Here is a 17,487-nt window from a genome sequence, read left to right on the forward strand (position 1 = left end):
TTTAGGGCAGCTCCTATGGAAATTGGTGGCAATTAGGCACTTAGGAACCTCGGTGGTACCTCAGCCTTCCCACTCCCCAGCAGTCAGAACAAAAGCTTCGAGTTGGAGCCCCTGCAGGAAGAATTAGTTTGGAAAAGGGAAATGGGTTTACAAGTTGTGAACTCAGACAAGGACACTGAAACAACAAAAAACCTGGCCGACTCCTTTGTTCAGTCACAAAAGCCAACCACCATTTGGCTGAAACCTTCGGATTTTCCACTGCAGCTCCCTAAATGAGCTTTTGGAAGGTCAATTCACGAGAAGCAGATAAAACCAGCTGCCAGTAAGGAAATGCCATCTCACAGTGGGGAAAGGATGTGCTGGGGAGTGAGTGCAGATGCTGGGGYTTAGCAGGACCAAAAAATGTCCCCTCCATCGAGTAGGAGCTGAGGGAATGATCTCCTACCGCATCTATAGGAGAATCCTGCCCGTGCTGGGGCTTCCCAAGAGCATGACAGGACTAAAAAATTATTTTCCAACACAAGCTTTTATTAAAGAAACAGCACAGACCACTTCTTGCTGGCTGCCTTCCTCTCCTCCTCCTTTTCCCAAAAAGACACATGGTTTGTACTCTCTTTTTATTGCACAGCTTCTCCTCCTCCTCCCCCAAAACCCTGCTGAAGATGAAGGAGACAGGACTTGCAGAAGCAGAAGCTTTTGAAGAAAAAGTATAAATGAAACTTCTGAACAGGCTGGCTGGGTAAATGCTGAGAAGAATGAGAATATCTGCCTGCCCGTGTCTGAAAATGGGAAGGGTGGGAAAGAACTGTTYGAGGTGTTTCAGGAGGTTATAAATAAAAATAATGAGATAGGATTTCAGAGAGAAATGCTAAGGYTGAATATCAAAGGGAATTTCCTGACAGTGGGTGCTTCCAGTGATTCTGAGTGGTTTCTTAAGGGAAAGTGATGGATGAGCCATCACTGAAGGCATGAAGGGGAGAAGGTGCTGGGAAATGCAAAATGCACATGGGGCAGCTCTGCACCACTGGGCAGGGGTGGGCAGACCCAGATCCCCTCCATCTCCCCTAAATCCTTCTTACTAACAGAAATATTACCCTAATAAATGCTGGTTCCCAACCAGCCAGAAGCAACCAAAATTTTGCCACAAAAATGCAGAAGCTTAGGGAGTTTCACCTTGCTTAGCAAGGTTTCTGCTAAATTCAGTTCACTAAAGTTCCTGAATTAGGTTATAGGGTTATTCCTTCCCAGATTTCATTTATATCAGCATTTTTAGCCCCCMGTTAGAAACTCTCATATTACACAGAAACCATTTGTTTTGCATAGGTTCAGCAATAAAATCACAGGTCAGTTTTGAACACTCCCAGGGATGAGGCAGCCACAGCTTCTCTGGGCAACCTGGACTATTTTCCTTTTAAATGCAGCCCAAGGTAGGAGGAAAAACAGGAAAATTAAAGTTTCTGCACTTGTCACATGCTTTACACACGAGATTTATGAACCACACCATCTGCACACGCACCAGCCCCAACCACATGAGAGCTGGATTTTCTCCAATAGTTTGTTCCTGACTTAGCAAGTGACCTTAAAAAATGTCAATCTGTGCATTAAAATAGATATAATAAAGTATTTTCTTTCTTTTTGAGTACTTAACTACCTGTCTCTCAAAGCTGCGATGCAGATGTTGGAAATTAAATAAAATTGATGATAGATTTGATCGTGCATCATACAAATCCTGTTAAACCTAAAGTTAGGTTTCTAAATTGGGTATGAACCTTCTTGTTCAGAATTTGGGCCTTTTCCTATGGACCTGAAATGRGATTTTGTCCCAGTTCTGTTATCAGAAGGGAGGCCAGAGAGATGCAGCTGCACCTTTAGCCCTGCCACTACAGCTGGGACCTCATATTTGTGATGCATTGATCTATAGGATTAGATGATAAATACAGCTCAATTTTCCTACCCCAGAAAGAGAAAAAAAGTACTCAGAGATGCTTGCAAGCCTCCCTGCTCCTTATCTAAATGTTGAAATATCCATTTCTAAATCAACAGCATTCAACTCACTCAGAGAAAAATGGGTGCAAAGACAGGGCTGTGTGATAAAGTTGTGTCATATTGGCTCCCCAAAAGTCACAGACATTATTTTTTCAAAGCCTGTTACAATTGTTTTGTGTGTTGGATCTAATCCTGAGAGATCCCAGTGATGAAACATATGAATATCAAGGAAGAGATTRTATTTACTGTGACTTCAGTGTCTTTTTTTCTGCTCCCTTCAGGTGGATTTAGAAATGCTTGTTTAGTTTTCATTCACTACAGGTTTTAATCTCCCCAGACAATAAAGCATGCTCTTTAGAAATTACTGAAATGGTGAAAATATTCCTCCTCCACACTGGTCACCAGTGAAATTCTTAACTTAAAAAAAAAAATCCAAAGAGGGAATTAGGTATTTGAGTCACTTTCCAGCAAACAAAATACARTTCTGATTAACCACATACTCTCCTTTTCTCCAGCTTCTAAARAATGTATAAAAATTGCTGTGCTGCACAATGGAAGGTTGGGTATTGCAATAAGCTGGAATGGCTTGGCTGCCCACAGAGAGTGTAATGACATCTCTAATGTCAAAGAGCAAATCAAAATTACTGCCCAAGAAAAGGACGTGGGCATTCACATGTGTCACTGTGTGCCCTGCCATGGAGGGGACGATGGAAAAGCAAACTCCTGCACCAGAAAGCAAATTGCTCCAGCAAAAAGTAAATTGCTGCACCAAAAAGCAAATTCCTGCACCAGAAAGCAAATTCCTGCACCAAAAAGTAAATTCCTGCACTGCTTTCTTTTCTAAAAGTGTCCTGAAAACGCCGTTAATGCGTCACTACTTWACACTTGTCCTATTAGTAAATATGAATATCAATGAAATGGTAATGTGACATTTTACCACAATCAGGGCATTAATTTAATTATGTAAAGATCCTCATTAATTACATTCTCTAATTGCTAAGTTTTTTTTGCTTCCTACGCCTGAAATTATTTGTAGSATCTTCCTGCAATAGTTTCCATTCCAATATCTGGGTAAAGCCCCTGGACCCACAACGTWGTCCATGACTCATTTAAAAAAGTGAATTACTGTCACTGACATCAGGTTTTGGGTTTGTCATTGCACCTCCTGCTTTCAATTACAAATAAAACAAAACCACATCTTAACCAGGTAGCCTGAACTAAGGCTTTTCCTTGGTTTTTGCAGAACWTCTTTATAAAGAGGAAAGCTTGCATACACAATCCAAAAAATATTTGACAACAGAGTTTTTATCTCTGTCTTGCCCCAAACTACCTGCCCTGTCTGCTGGGAAGGTGAAACACAAGACTTTGCCAGTCTGTTTATGGTAAATGTGTTAAAAATGTGCTGAAAAGATCTCCAAGCTTGCTAGAGGACCATGTTATTTTTGTGCTCCAAATTTAGTAGTGTGGGGATGTTTCTATACATTAACCTGAGCTCTGGTGCATATTCCACACCCCATTGCCATCAGTGACAAGGCCATTGTTTGCCTTCCCCCATGATTTCCAAGTGCTCTTTACAGTAGCCAAAAGCACCATCCCAGGATAAAGCATTATTTTTCTCTCTTTTTAACAAAGAGATACTCAGGAGGGTGGAGGGCTGGGTTCCTGTGTTGTCAGAAAAATTCCTTTCCAGCCGATGATGACAGGGAACAGGGAGCTGTGTGATGATAAACCATCAATTTTCCTTGCTTTGAGGAGCTCAGCMCCACGGTGAGCTGAGGGAAATTGGGCTGCAGTTGAGATTTGGAGCTGCAGGGCTGTGTCCATGGGGTAATCAGACACACAAACTCTCTGATCCACAGCTCCTTCTCAGCCTGTGCTCCAATGCACTGATTATCGTGCAGAGAGGGAACACCAGGGAACATMAGTCAAAAATTGCTGTTTCTGTCTGTCTGTCCTGTGGGAGCTGAGGAAATCCATCAGCACGTTGGTGGAGCTCCGTGCAGGGATGCAATGGGGACATTGGATCTCCAGGAAGCAGAATCTGCACGTCCTTTCTGCATGAACAGACCTCGGTCCCACAGGCAACACAGGTTGTTGTCCCCACAACCTCCTGCTCRTTTGTTTTCCCCTTTTTATTCTTGTTCTTTCAGGTGGAAATGACTAACTCCTTCCAAAGGAGAACAACTTATTTATGTCCCTCTGGCACAGCTGGCCAGGGCCTGGGCAGGAAATGCAGGTGATTTATCAGAGGCTGCTCCCCAGCACAGAAGAGGGGCTTCCTGCCTTCCCTGCATTGCTCAGGGCCACACGCTGCTCTTCCTTTCTTTTATTTCCTTTTATTTCCTCTTCTTTTTYACTCTTCCCTTTTTATGAGTGTTTCCAAATTCCTCTCCAAGGGCTGTGATCRTGTTGCTGTAAAATTACTGATTTCTGTGACACCTAACAAAGTGCTCTGCCCCTTTCAATGCAATTTTTTTCTGCATCTTGGTGTTTCCTTACATCTCTCCCTGTTCTCAGCCTGCATCCTCCATCAGCCACAGCTGCAGCTTTGAGCTAAAYGCAGTAGAAAACCAGATGAAGTGTGTGGTGATGAAATGAATTCAGTACACACCGTAAATCTTAAAAGCAGTCCTAAAAGCATCACTCACCACAGGCTGCACATATCCATCAGTACCAGGATCTCACAAAGGTTTTCTTCCTGAATGAGAAACTGGGAAATGTTTTCCTTCAGGTAGCAGGCTTTTAAAMCCTCCACCACTGCCCTGGGCAGCTGTGCCAGGGCTGGACAACCCTTTCTGTGTAGAAATTTTAGTATTTGTTTGGAAATACCTTATTTCTCTGTTACCATACACATTAACACAACACAGGCTGTGCTGCCTGCTATTTACATCCTTCCTGGCATCCTGATAAAAAGGATGTTCATGTTTCAGTGGGACTCCTCCTGTCAGAACAATTCCCACATACTCTGAACAGGTTATGGCTGTTCTGGAAGCATCAGGACTCTGATGGTGGAGAGAGAAGTGTCACATAATTTCRGGAGTGAAGTGAAAGCACAGTTCAAAATCTTTTCTCTTATTAATATTTGATGCGTTGTTTTCTTTCATCCRTGCTGGAGAAATCACAGGCATTAAAAGAAGCAAAATGATTTAAACCCCCACTTTCCCATCCTGAGGGACCATAAACACCATTTTTCTTCCTTGATGCGCWGAGTGAAGTCACTGACAGGTATTGCATTAGGGAGCAGAAATTCTCCGTGTTTTTCATTCTGCTGGAAAAGGAGGAAATGCAAAGCCAGGCAGGGTCTGCTGGTGACAGCTCACGTGTGAGCCAGGAAACAGCTGCASAACAACGGGGCACTGACACTTGTCAGGGTGCTGCTGACTCTGAACTTCAGGTGCAGCTGACTTGTTATTCAGCCCCCATGTGATTTGGGTTTTATATTCTCCCTTCTGGAGGTATTTGTTGTTTTTTTACCAGCTTGTGGCTGAGATCTGTGTGGAACCACCTGCAATCCTCCCACTGCAATTTCACACAGAAAAGGGTCCAGTGACAATCCTGGGGCTCCTCCTGACTCCTCACATCCCATTTCATGCCCTTTCCTAAGCCCCTTAGAGAGATACTTACACACCAGGCATTCCACTGCCACTGGAATAATGGGCATTTTTACAGGACATCTTCCTCTCCTTGGRAAACCAAGCTGCTGCTTGGCTGAAATTCTGAGGTGCAGATAGAATTTTTAATGGGCTTATGACTGTAAAGTTTGAGTTTTAATTGCATTGGGGTCCTCCTGCTTTCAGCTTGTTTTCTTAAATGTATTTATCTTCTTATATGGTGAAAAAAAAAGGGAATAAGATGTAAAAAGACCATGTACTAATGCTATTTTTCCACTATGTTTTAATTTGCCTGTGCCAAAAAAACATTCATTCAGKGTGGGAAAGCACAGCAAAAGGCAGGAAACATCCAGTGCAAACAAAACACCAAAAACAYCTCCAATTTACATCCCCAGCTGGTTTCCGGCCATTTTTGTGGACATAGATCAACTGTGGAAAAAATATCCATGAGAGATCTGTCCCTCCTTTCTTCTCTTTTCCTACCTGTGAGTGTCTCTGTAATTCTGGGTTTCCAGTAAACGCTTGTGAGTTTTACAGCCAAATAAACCCAGGATTCCCCATAATGAAATATCCTTCCCTGTGCTCAGAGGACCCCAACCACCATGGACACCATGATCCCAAAGCATTTCCTATCTTTCCCCATCATCCTTCTCCCAGGAGGAAAATCCATGGATCCACCTCTCTTCTAGCCACAAACCCCCAGAGTTTGCTTTGATCACCAAAACCTGGCTGAGAGTCATTCAAGGACGAGGCCTCGGGCTGGGAGCATTCAGTTTATTTGATTATATTGGACACGTTTTCTCTTTTCTGCCTTTGGTTTGTATTTGTTCCTGGGAGGGAAGTGTGTGATCTCTTTGTAGTCTTTAGATAGCCAGAGCTGGACACAGGAGGCAATCCACACTGGATTCAATCCCAGGCCACAGCAGGGGCTTTGCAAGYCAGCCTTATCTCAGAAAATGAAGAGTTCATGCTTGACCTTCTCATGGCAGATAAAGTGCAAATATGAATCCCTTTGCAGGTGAAGATAAAGACTCAGTTTAAACAGGTCTAAAGGACACATCCTCCTGCTACAGTTGTCCCAGGAGGAGCAGGAGACTTGACAGTAGAAAGTCTCCTTGCCAAGCTTCTTGTTCTTGGGTGAGTGAAAGAACAGATTGTTAAATCTCCATTAAGACCAGTAATTAAAACCATGTGACCCAAGTGGGATCACAAAAACAATGAGAACACTGCTAAGCTTTTATGCTTTGTGACAGCAAAATCCTTCACTGAATCACGGGAATAAGCACCCTCCTGCAAAGCTGGGSTTTAATTGGGGAAGCCTTCAAAACCAGAGACAATGAGTTACCAGGATGGGGTTATTTTGGATTAGTTGTCTCTCAGTCCTTCTCCAGGAACCAGCTGGAGTGATGCTGCTCAGGTGGTGCTGCTGATGCYTCAGGATTTCAGSTYCYMTAYTTTTCATGTMTCTGTGTTCCCCTAATTCTTTACTGTACAGTGCTGAGCTCCTGCTCTCCCATTTTTACACAAAACAATTCCTCTGCAGCCCCAAACTCAAGGACACCTCCCTGKGCCAGGCCCCAAGAGATGGAAAGAACAGAGAATTGGGTGGAGCCAACTTGGAGTGAATGACTGCATTGGCTGAGCTGCAATTGGAGGATTCAGCAAATCCCGATGTGCAAATGGCCAAAAGTGAGAAAGGGTGAAAAACCCGTGAGCCATTGTCCATTGTGGGTGTGGGACTGCCCTGGATGGCCCTGAAGGGCCTGCAATAACAGAACTGCTTTTTATTCTCTCAGTTTTGTCCAGCCTCTGGTTTAGGTAAACTGGATTTTAGGCATCACGGCTGGACAGACAGACAGAGGATGTGACCCCCACTGGGCCCAGCTGTCCAGCCTCTTACCCACAGAGGGAACAGAATCGCTGCAAATCACCACCTTCTCCTTCAAATGAGTTTTGCTTTTGGGCAGGAAAAGCCATCAAAGTTTTGTTTTGGCTTCCTCTTTCATTAAAAAAAAAAAAATGCCTGCAGATGGGAGCATGTGTGAGAGCATGAAAAGGGCTCTCCTACATCTTCGGGAAATAGACTCTTCCAAACCTCAGATCACCCTCTCTTTGGGAATACATGCTTTTTTAAAAGAGTTAATTATAGCCTTATCTCGGAAAATAAGGGATTCTTGCCTGACCTTCTTGTGGCAGCTAGAGTACACATGTGAATCCCTCTGAAGATTAGGATAAAGACTCAGTTTACACAGGTGGAGCCCAATCCTCTGCCTAAACCCTGCTGAACTTTTAATGGCTCTGACACCCCCAGCCTCTCCCTGTAAAAGCAAGCCTTGGGTGTCTGCCTGCATGCAGGACAGGAAAGTGGGATACTTCCAGGAAATGCTCTTCATTCCTCAAAAAAATCCCCCAGCAACTCCCTTCAGCTGATTTTTGTTCCCTGCACCTCGGGTTCCACCACCCATGGGTACCCAGCAGTGGTGGCAAACTCTCAGACATCAAACCCTGCCCTGAGACCTCCACCTAAGCACCCAAACACATCRCCCTGGCTAGGAATGACAAGAACAAACACTGCAGCATCATTTCCCCTGCACAAAAGCTCCTCTGCCTTTTTCCTTCCCCAAATAAAAAGGAGCAGCCGTGCCTTCTCTCAAACYCAGCTCTCTTCATATGCAATTGCCTTCTGGATCCTGTGGTGGGACTTCCCACATGCAGATTTTTTCCATTGTCCTTGGCAGCTAGAGGAGTCAAATGCCAAGTGGTGGAAGATATTTTCTATAGCCACAGCATCTGTTTTCCTGGCTGGTTGCTGTGGCAGTCGTGCTGTTGATTGTGGAGCTACCTCTGTTCCTGTTTGGTGTTTAAATCCATGCAGTTGCCTCATCCCCATATGCTGTTTTCCTTTCTCACCTTTCAACTGCTTTGAAGGTTTTTCCAGAAATTAATACTTCCTTGCGTAGTTTCCACATGGGCTCAAGATGAGAAATTTCCCTGCCATGGCTTTTCTCCTCATGTTGGGAAGGTTCTGGAGAAACACTCCAAGTTCATCCACGGTCACATTTATTTTATGATATCACTGAGAGTTTTCCCATGGCTTTATGACAGATGGTATTTGCTCTGAAAACAACCATATTTTCTGTTAGCTCAGTGCTTCTCTGTACTGGTGGTTGTCTCCTCTGGAAAATTACGTGCCTTCCACCCCAAATCACTTTTTATCTACAATATTTGGTGTTGTTTTGTAGGAAATTTATTAATTTGGTTAGTTTTAATTACCAGGGGATATTAAAGTCTAGGCCTCAGTGAAAGGCAGTTCAAAGACAGAGTTTTTCACAAACAACACAGCAGAGATACACAAAGCTATTGACAATAAAACCACTGGGGTTTTTTTTCACTGAAACAATCAAGGATCAGTAGGATCAGACTCAGCAATTTTGGTGGGGTTTAGTTGTTAATAAATGTTGTATAAAACCAGATTCCCAGCTGCTATGAATCAATATATCTTTATTGAGTCCAATGTAACAGCTCAACCAGCCAGAATCCAGCCCATTGCTTTCACATCTATTTGAGAATTACGTGCAGACAATGCTGGGAAGAAAGAAAAGAGRAAAAAAGTCTTTCAACAACGTCARTGTTCTGCTACCTGACAAGAAGTTCAAAGGCTGGCATTTTTTACTCATAGAGGAAAGCTGTCCTGCTCCTGCTGAGCTCAGCACTGCRAAGGGCACCCAGGAAAAGCCATTTCCCACTTCTCCTGATTAAAATAAACCTCATTAAAATGAACCTCCTCTACGACCAGCAGCTAAAAAGGGGCTGCAGTCAAGACACCAGGAGCACTTCCAAGCCAAAATGYACAGTGAAGAGGGGGAAAGATGGGCAGAYAGTGACAGGACAAGGGGGAATGGTTTTGAACCAAAGGAGGAGAGATTAAATGGGATATTGAGAATAAATTCTTCCCTGAGAGGGTGGTGAACCCCCAGCACAGGTTGCYCAGAGAAGCTGTGGCTGCCTCATCTCTGGAGTCTCCATGACCTGAAAGAAATGAATGAGCAGCTGTTGGACACCACAGCTCTTCAGCGGACAGGAATGAGCCAGAGCACGTGTGAACTGAGGCCATAAATTAATAAAAATCTCAGCATCYTGTTAATTATGCCCTAAGCCATGTATACTCCACAAATCAGTAGCTTTACAAACCTGCATAACTCTTCAGTACTGCAGTCTTTTCTGTTTTATACTACAACAGGGAAAATTCTTTTTTAAGGCCTTTTTTTAGATTTTTTTTTTTTTTTTTTACATTTTGTGGTTATGGGTTACAATACCTAGGAAATTAAGGTTTATGCTACAATGTCAATGTTACCTCAACTATAGAGGAGAAGATTGTACAATCTCAGAAGACCATCTGGCAAGAAATTGTTTTTGAAAGATATAAAAGCCAACAGATAGCACTGTTCATCAGCTTCACACCATCAGAAACCATCGGGTTTATCTTTGTACAGAGACCATCCGTGTCATCAGTCACACAGTTTGGAGTGAGAAATATATAAAGATTCTGTTCAGGGGCAATTACAGTTATAAAGACCAATAGAGAAATCATTTGCTGTGCTGTCAGCTCAGGGATTACAGATTTCATGTGAGGTTTTAGTGACCTTAGGGCATTAAAAGTGATATCCCTCTCAGCACAGTAGATTGAAAAGTATTGATGAGAGAGTCAAGATGAGAGAACAGCAGCTTGCTAAGACATTCCTCTGCCCCTGCCCATTTACTGCTACATTAATCTTTCCTTGATCTATTAAATTCCATTTTCTTAGACATCTGTTCTGGGGACATGTAGGAAATGAGCTGAACCTATATCATCACTTCAGCTGGCACCCTAAAAGGACTCCAAAGCCACGAACCCAAAAGGACAGGGAATACATCACTTGGCAGTGCAGGGTAGGAGCTTTCCACCAACAAATGAGTGAGACTGTTGACTTCTTTTCCCCCAGTGGCATTGGCATCAARGCTTTTAACTAAAACTGAAAGTATTTTCATCTTGCCAGGTTACAAAATCACCCCATAACTAGAATTATCTTCACAGCAAAAATTATCCAGGCACAGAGTAGCAGAATATACTGACTTCATTAGGGTCAGGAATCCACCTGCTTGTAGCTACTCTGTACAATGTTTATCCACTTGAAATACTGGACAAGGCACTCAAAAGCAGGTGGATTCCCCATCCTTAGGACTGTTCAATCCCAGGTTGGACAGGGCTTGGAGCAGCCTGGTCTACWGGGAGGAGTCCCTGCCCAYGGCAGGGGATGGAATGGGATGAACTCTAAGRTCCCTTCCAACCCTCTGCTCTCYKCAAGGGCCTGCTGCAAAGACCTTCAGGCAGAGAGTAAAAGGTACCAAAAAAGTAAGACAGACCATAATCAGTATTTCACAAACACTGAAGGAGTGCTGCAAACAGCTTTTTCCAAAGCTTTCTGGAGGAAAAAGCAGGTGTTCAGCATGAGAGTGTGGATTTACCTGCTCTTGCACTGCAACCCTGATGGAAAGTTAATTTACAGCTTTAGAATTGCAGTTTCAGTATTAACTCTTAAGAGACTTAAAGGGCTCCAGTCTGACTCAGTGGTCATAAACTTTCAACAATTTTAAGCCTTTAATGCTCCTCAAAATGTGCTCCTGAAGGCAGCAAAAGTCACCCACCTTGCTGTGATGATGAGCTGTGACCGTGGGTAGTCCAGCAAGGCTCAAGAACTTCCTTTCCATAACTCAGGGAAGGCWTTTCATCATCCTGAAGGAATGGAGGAACAGAAACTGCTTCTGCTCCTCATTACAGCCCCCAAATCCGAGTGTGAGCTGCACTTCAGAGCAGACTGCACCACTCCTTCACCAGGCTGCAGACGAGCTGAGACTCCCTGAGTCACCAAAAGCTCTGTGATGATGCATTAGCAGAGGGAAAGGTGCAAATAAATATTTGAAAATTAAAAAAAAAAAAGCTTTTTTCTGCTGAGATTCCAAGGAATTTCTTATTTAGCAATGAAAATCCTATTTAATCTCTTGTTAGGCAGTGGCCAACGCTCAAAATTATTCATCACTTTTTTTTTGCTGCTCACAGACCCCATTCAATGTTAAAGGGATGGAAGGAGCAGTGGATTTGGCAGTGCTGGGTTTATGGCTGGACTTAATTTTAAAAGCTTTTGAAATTTTTTAGTGTCTTCCAGCCTTAATGATTCCAGGAATCTATGACACTTCCATTCCGAGCTTCACTTAGCATCACTTGCCCCATCCCACTGCACATCTGCAGCCTCTTGCAGCACCTCTTSACTCTGTGGCTCAGGAAAAACTGCTTTAATTTAAACCAGTGTTACTGATAAAAGCATGAAGGGCAGCACTGCAATGCCCCTAATCAAACTGGGATGATTCTGAAGGTGCTCAGGGCCTCAAGCCCTGAGTTACAGCCCTCACCTCTGACTYGAGGTGTACGTGGAAAAGGGGGGCAAAAGCAGCATTTGGGGAACAAGGAAACTGTACAAGAGGCCCTTGTACTCAGCTGATGTACTCAGTTAACCCATTTACCTGGCTGTGCATCCAATTTATTTTTCTTCCTTTGTGCTGCCTGATTTGCATTCCCTAGAAATAGCCACTCTTCAGGATTTAGAAAATAATCTGCATGTTCTGGAGAAAATCAGRTTTTCTTTTTCATCTCTTTGTCTCCCTCGCTGTCAAAATCTTAYTTTATGCCTTCCTCTTGCAATCCATCTTAACAATGGCAGTGGCACAGGTAATATTTCTCTGTGCTTGATGAACTGCAGGACTTGCTTATCTAACTGGGGGACAGTGATTATGTGTGAGTGTTTGTGAAAGATTTGAGAGGAGGAGGGGGAAATGCTGTATGCCAGCAGCATCTCACTTATCCTCACATAAAGAAAACTGCTCTCAAACCAAAGTGTCTCATCCATATTCAAAGTTAAAATCAAATAAAGCAGCACCTCAGCAGAGTGAGTGCRGCCAGCCAGGGCTGCCTCACCCAGGATTATCACCTCTCCAACTGGTGTTGCACTCAATTTTCTTTATTCCGGTTAGGAAAGAGAAAAAATGACTTCTCACCAGTGTGATATTGGATTAATGGATGTCTCAAAGCCCCTGGCTGTGATTCCTCCTGATCTTTCATGACATTTTTGGTGTAACACTCGTATCTGTGCCAGAAGCAATGGGTCTAGCTGATAAAATACAATCCAAAAAGGAAATGCAGCCTTTCACAATGTGTCATATAGCTCAAAATCATTAAACTGAGCAACAAAAGCACATGGCCTAAATCCATTTTCCATTATTTCCACACATAATTGTGTTTATCCTCAGAAAGCAGATCATAYAATGGACCCAGCTGAAAGAAAAGCAGAGAAATGTCTATCACAGATCATAAAAGGAAGTAATTTTGTACTTTTACAATTTTGACTTACAATTCTCTAACTGCAGCATTTCAGTTCACCAAGTTTTCAGCAGATTCCACCACTGGAACCAGTCATGATGCTGAGGGAGTTCCARGCAAAGGACATGCATAACCAGTCCCATTTTTTCACTGTTCACTGCATTTTTTTGAGAGCCTGAGAGGGAGAGAGATTCCAGGAATATTCTTGTGCAGTGAAATTACAGGGCTGGTCCTTGTTAAGGGTAGTGACAGCAGAGGTGAATGAGCACTGATTGTTGTCACCTCTTACATTTTAAAAGGCAGTTATGGCAGATGAATAATGCATAAGTTTGGAATCTCTTCCCGAGGCACTTGGAGCCCTGAGTTGAGATGCAGAGCACAGGCACATTGCTGTGATTGCCTTCGGTGTGCTGCYTCGTGCTTCTCAAACACAGCATAATGATGCCCCTTAAAGCATCAGTTTATAAAACTCACACCCACCACAAATGGGGAGGATTTGAGTGAATGAACCTCTCACTGCTCCTGTGGCTCACCAGCACCTCACACTCAGGCTGAGTTAGAACCAGCAAACAGAATTTGGGTTTTTTTCACAGAAATCATGTTCCTGCAGCCCTTCAAAGGTTGCTAGGTGTCCTCTGCTTSCTCTCCAAAGGTAATGGGTTATTGATCACTGCTGATCAGGCAAATGTGCCTCCTGATGAATATGCAGACACAACAGCAGGAGTGCTCTGAGCATTTGCTACATGGCTGGATTCCTCACCCCAGTATTCTGAGGGGATTTTTAATGTCTCTTTTGCAATCTCAATTAAAATGGATTAATTTTATACTTTGGAGACTTTAAAGTTCCTTAAAAATGCCATGTCAGCCTTGAAGCCTTGGTTTCCTTTCTCTTTCTGCCACATCTCTCCTCCAAAGGAGACACAACAGTGAGTCTSGATGATTCCTTATTGCATCATCAATCTGCAAGGGATTGGGAAATTCAGCATCCCCCAGTCTTCCTGCATGAAAACCTTTGCAGAACTGACAAAAACGAAGTGCCACCTTATTCCATTTTTAACCTTCTGGTCATATGAGTGCTTCTCCTGACAATTCCACCTCATTTTGCCAGTGTTTCTTATTAAGGAGCAGCATTTTCAGGGCTCACAGCAGTGGCATTACGAATGGTGCTTCAGGTTTGTACTTAAGTGTCAGGAAAGTGGCTCTTCTTTAAATAATGGAGAATATTCTCTGACCTAAAAGACCTTTTTTTTCCTATGGGGAAGYATTAGGGAGAACTAGGAAGAACTATGAAATTTAGAGCAATGAGTGCTTTCACTGACAGAGCCCTGTGGCAGCACTGCCAAAACGTTCTCCCCTGCAGCTTGCTCAACACACAGGGAATTTTGGATAAATAGGATTTTTATTAGTGTTTCAGTTATGAATAGATGTAAAATCGACAACATTAAAAGCAGTTTCACAGCTGTTTCAACATAACAATTTCTTTGTAAATAAGGTGAATGTTTTGTCAAAACAGCTGTGAAAGTGATTTTATTGAATTCCTGGGCACAGATATCATGTAACTCACCCTTTAATTATTCTGAAACTTGGTAGATTTTRCTAACAAATAACATGTGACAGCAGGATATTTATGGATTCCTACAGATTGCCGTGTAATTACCCTTAGAGAGCTTTGTGGTGCGTGTACTGTGGAATTGTTATGTCTTTATTTTGGTACATTGCAGTCTTAAAAAATCTCTAAGGCATCCCCTCATTCACCACCACGCCTGGCAGCATCTTTGCATTCATGTCAAGGGAAGCTGTCAGGGAGCAGACACAAATCCTAACACGTGTCTTCCCTAAAAGAATTGACTTTTGCTGTGTTTCTTATTACTCTTCTCCCTGAAGGCTAGTAGAAGTCTTTTAGATTGAAAATAACATTGTTGTGCTATGTGTGGAAAAAGCAGAGCTGGCTTCAAAAGTGACTGTAGTGCAAACTGTGCTTCTGTTTAGGTGATAGCAGCATCCTCCATGTAAGCTCTGTATATGAGAGATTAGGGATCAGAGTCTGATTTCCACAGAAGGTGAATTTGCCCTGTGCCAATCACAATTCAAAACAAGCAGCTCAAAGCAGCAAGGACAAACCCCCTTGGTTTGATATTTGGTAGGGGCAAGTTGAGAAAGTCATAAAATGGACTGGATTTAAAGGGACTTTAAAGCTCATCTCATTCCCATCTAGTGGACACCCTCCACTAGACCAGGCTGCTCCAARCMMKTCCTGTCCAGCCTTGAAGTCTGGGTTTTCCTGGGAAGATCCCAAGGAGAGTGGGTGACAGGTGAAGCCATCACTGTTTTTTGTGGATCTGCCAGGACCAAACCTCTCTCCTTTCCCGGGGTGTGTTAGGAGAGCTCCATCTCCTCACAAGTGACACGGGGGTCTCAAGGGCTGTGCAGGCCAGCAGCAACTCTGCTGCTTTTAAACAAGAGCTATCCAGCATTTCTGCTCCCTGATGTGAAGGGTGGTGAGATGGATGTGTTTTATTTGTATCCGTGACACTTTGTTAAAAGTTTGGAAGCGGCTGCTGTCGGTGCTCCTGAAAAAATGGGAAAATATGGGGCCCTAGAGAAAAAGTAGAAGGGAAATTATAAATAAACTTGCGAAAAGAGTGCAGTGTGAAAGATATCACGTTGTACTTTGATGAGCTGGGAACTGACTGAAACTTTTCTAAGAGATTTTTCTGACTAATTCTTCCATTGCTATTCAAAAACAAGTTGTCCTTTGTTGCTGTTTTTAGTCAATATTACTTTTTCATTCTCTTCTTAGTGCCATGGCTTCTAATGGGAATCTTTTCATTAGAAACTTGGTATTAATTTACTGTGGGTATTCTTCAACTGCTCCTARTAAGACACCCATTCCCTAAAGCTTTCACAGAAATGACCACCATGCATTCAGCTAAGGGAAGAGTCCTATGAAACCACAGCAATATTACTGAGCACACTAGAGTGTCAGTAATTACCCAGTTTCACTAAAGAAACCACACTGTGTAAAACAAAACGTCCTGTAATGGTAAAAACATTATTCTTAATAAAATGTCTTTTGTCTCGTGATTGTTATCCATGACATTTCTTTTCCAGACAAAGCAGAGGAACACAGCTCCAGCTCTGGATCAGCTTTGCCAGTCTCCCTTGCTGTTCAGCTGGGGGCATTTTCCTAGAAATCTTAAGGAAATTAGTTTCATGCTGTGTTAATTCTCCTCTTTATTTACAATGATTTTGTAAAAGAGTTAGAACGGGACCAGAGGAGGCCATGAAGATGCACCAAGGGATGAAGCATCTCTGCTACAAAGACAGGCTGGGAGAGCTGGGGATGTTCACCGGGAGAAGGCTCCAGGGAGACTTCAAAGCCCCTTCCAGTTCCTAAAGGGGCTCCACGAGAGCTGGAGAGGGACTTTGGACAATGATTTTCAAAAATTCTATGTCACTGGCCTAAAAATGATCCCATCATCAGGTCACTGGCAGCAAAGACCAAGCCAAGCATTTTTTAACATTTAAGTTTCTTCTTGACTGCTTGTTTTTAACTGGCCTCGTCACCCACAAGCAACATTTCTGTTCACAACTGATTACAAGCCAGCCCTGAGCAGAATGAGAGGGGGTTTTGAAGAGATCAAGCAACAATTGATAGATCAAGACTGGGAATAAGCCCTCTTTTATCTAGAAACACTGTAATGGAAATAATTGGGACAATTTATTTTATTACTWTCCCAGAGGAGACGATTAGGGAACCTGAAGGCAAAGGCTGCTCTATGGAATGAATTATTTGAATTTTAACCAAAAATGCTGAGGCTCAAATGAAAAACCATTTCAGACAGCAGGAGASGATTTGCCCATTTTTTTAAACGTTTTATTATCTGCAGTAAACATATTTGCATAATTTGTGCAAAGTATCCCAACTGGGACTAATTATCCACTGTGTTAGACAACATACAAACACACAACAGAGCCAACCTCTGATCTGGAAGCCACAAACCAGCGCTCAGTTTCAGCAAACAACACTTGATAAGCCAAAGTGTTCATTCTCTTTTCTCTTTTTGCCCCCATTTATTAAAAAGGGCTCTTAGCCAAACCCTCAGTGGCCCTTTCAGAAGGCAGAAGAACAAGGAAATATTGTGCCCTGCTTAGTGCAGAGGGCTGGGGTTTGCAAATCAAAGCCAAGTCTCCAAACTCTGGAGCAGACTTTRTGTCTGACAAGAAGCAGTTCAGCTACTCTGTGCCTTCATAACCTATTTGTATGTAAAAGGGCAGTAGCACTCCCCATCCTCTTAGGCTGAGAGGGGAGACATTAGGATTTGTAATGTAGTAAGTAAAGAAATTGCTGTAAGAATTTGAGAGACTAGTATTTTAGGATTTTGTCACCCTGGGACTGGATGGGCAGTTGTGWTTCCTCATGGAAGCAGTGAAGTTTATGGTTTCCAGCACTAAAACCTTGCACTTGCAAGGTCAGAA

The sequence above is a fragment of the Malurus melanocephalus genome, unplaced genomic scaffold (assembly GCF_030028575.1).
Source record: "Malurus melanocephalus ecotype Western Australia unplaced genomic scaffold, MMel_1.1 scaffold_498, whole genome shotgun sequence".
Lineage (NCBI taxonomy): Eukaryota > Metazoa > Chordata > Aves > Passeriformes > Maluridae > Malurus > Malurus melanocephalus.